The sequence below is a fragment of the Dinoponera quadriceps genome, unplaced genomic scaffold (genome assembly GCF_001313825.1).
Source record: "Dinoponera quadriceps isolate SergipeBrazil2010 unplaced genomic scaffold, ASM131382v1 scaffold7638, whole genome shotgun sequence".
In the NCBI taxonomy this organism is placed as follows: Eukaryota; Metazoa; Arthropoda; class Insecta; order Hymenoptera; family Formicidae; genus Dinoponera; species Dinoponera quadriceps.
The window spans coordinates 5,172-7,541 of record NW_014561483.1 but is presented as its reverse complement, the minus strand read 5'-3'; the positions used below and the strand labels follow the sequence as shown (position 1 = coordinate 7,541).

The window sequence follows — 2,370 nt, the reverse complement described above, 5'->3', positions numbered from 1 at the left end:
AACTATACGTCACAGCCAAAGCACTGGTGAAGACGCCAAATTGTCTTGCATCGAAAGCGAATTAAAACCTACATAAAAACATCCGACGACGGCGTCATTCGAGAGCTTCCGACGGACTGACGACAGTGACGACGCGTGTCACGGGGGAAGGGTGCGGTGAAAAACGAGTACAAGTGGCTGAGAGATAGAATCGGTGCCTAATCCTCGTTAATCGATTCAGAACGATTTTTAAATGTTTTTTTTTTGATAAAATAAATAATATTTGCGTATGGAACTAAAGAGCCGTAGCTTCACATCCAAAGAGCCGCATGTGGCTCGCGAGCCGCACGTTGCCGATCCCTGGGTTAGGTGGAACATTGCTTTTCAGCTGCGCAAGCGCGTTGTGCGATAGCGCTGTGGAAAAGAGATAGCAGAAGGAGTAAACCTACTCCGATTAAAAAATCGAACGAACTTATTTGCCAATCCAATACAATGCCCAATCTACTCTTTTCCGTGCGTTCATTAGCTCAGACAAAATAATTCCTTACTAAATATTATGGATTTTGCAAAATAGCACATCACTTTTCTGCTAAGTTTCGCCCGTTCTAGGCCATTAAATATGAAATGCCCGATTTTGAATTGAAAGTTTAGTTTATTATATCTCAAACAAGAAGCAGTATAATTAATTAAAATATGCGCTTAAACTATCTACATAGTTTTGCCATCTTAACGGTAGCTCGTTAATACCGGCAGCAAAGAAGCTTGGAGAGCGAGTGATGATAAAATCGTGAATGGCGATTTTCTACAGTTTGTTGGGGATTAAATATTTTTCCTTGTAAGAAGTTGTCTAATGCCTGGAAGAAATGATAGTCAGTTGGTGCAAGGTCTGGGGAATACAGTGGGTGACAGAAAGTTTCCAAGTCCAGCTTCTGTAGTTTGAGCAACGTTATTTGTGCGACATGTGATCGAGCATTGTCCTACAAGAGGATTGGCCTGTTTCTATTTACCATGTCTGCTTAATCCCAAGCTCCCTCATCATTTCATCTAACTGGTTACAGTAGATATCTGCCGTAATCGATGGACCAAGTATTATGAAGCTGTAGTGAAAACAACAGCGCTGGACCACCAAACAGATACCATTAGCTTTCTTTGGTGAATATTCGGTTTCGGAGCGTGTTTTGGCACTTCATCTTTATCCAACCATTGTGCCGAACGCTTGCGATTGCCGAAAAGAATCCATTTTTCATCACATATAATAATGCGGTGTAAAAATGGTTTGCTTTTATGCCGCGATAGCAAAGAAAGGCAAACTTCCAAACGATTTCTCTCTGTGACGCTTGTTTAATTCATTCGGAACACATCTATCTAGTTCCTTATCCTAACCGATTTGTTTCAAATGATTTAATATTGTTGGAATATTAACGTCAAACCTTGCTGCTAATTCACGCGTTGTTTGAAATGTATCCGCTTCCACTGCAGCTTTCAGCTCATTATTACCTACGTTGCTCTCAGGTCGCCCACGTGGTTCATTTTGAAGATCAAAATTGCGAGATTGGAACTTCTCAAACCATTGACGTACTGTGCGTTTATTAGCCACATCCTTACCAAACACTTCCTTGACACTTCGAATTTTCTGCGCTGCATTAGTTCCACGACGGAACTCATATTCAAAAATAACGTGAATTTCTGACTTATTCAACAAAATTTAATTTGCAAAAGACAATTCGACAGATAATCAACCAAACCAAAACGTGCGTCTGAAAGGCTAATGACGTGCCTTTACCATAAAAAAAGAACAAAGAAACTGTCAAAGTGAAATATCAGAGTATCGAGTATCAGATATCGGATATCAAATTTAATACATGAGGTAATCGGAAATTTTACACTTAATGACCTAACAAATCATAAATCTTCCGCTTTATTTCAATAAATTTTTTCGATTTTATACTCTTTTTGTTATTTTCAGGAAACAATATGTTTAATAAATCTTTAGAAAATAAATATGAAAATATAATTTTTTGGAACAAAATAATTTTCATTTTTTAATATGATCTTTCTCAATGGACTTAAACGATGTTCAAGTTTTTACGCTTTCTATATAATACAATTTATCTTCCTTCTCAAAATAACCGTTTACAGCATGAATGACTTCAGCATTCCAATCAAATCTCCCAGACATTTTTTCAAGTCTGGAAATAAGAAAAAGTCACATGGAGTTAAATTTGGCGATTACGGTGGATACTATTAACTCGACTAACTTGAAACGTAATTGATGTTATTTGATCATTAAAACTACATGCATGTGAGTTGGTGCATTATTTTGATAAAAGAGAACTTTTTTCTTCGTCATACGGGAACGATTTTTCTTGATTGCATTATTAAATTGGTCCA

At 37.3% G+C, this 2,370-nt stretch overlaps 1 pseudogene; it reads right to left on the bottom strand.

Annotated features, from left to right (window-relative positions):
- Positions 1 to 661: 661 nt before the first annotated feature.
- LOC106750993 lies at positions 662 to 2,158 on the bottom strand (annotated as a pseudogene).
- Positions 2,159 to 2,370: the final 212 nt, after the last annotated feature.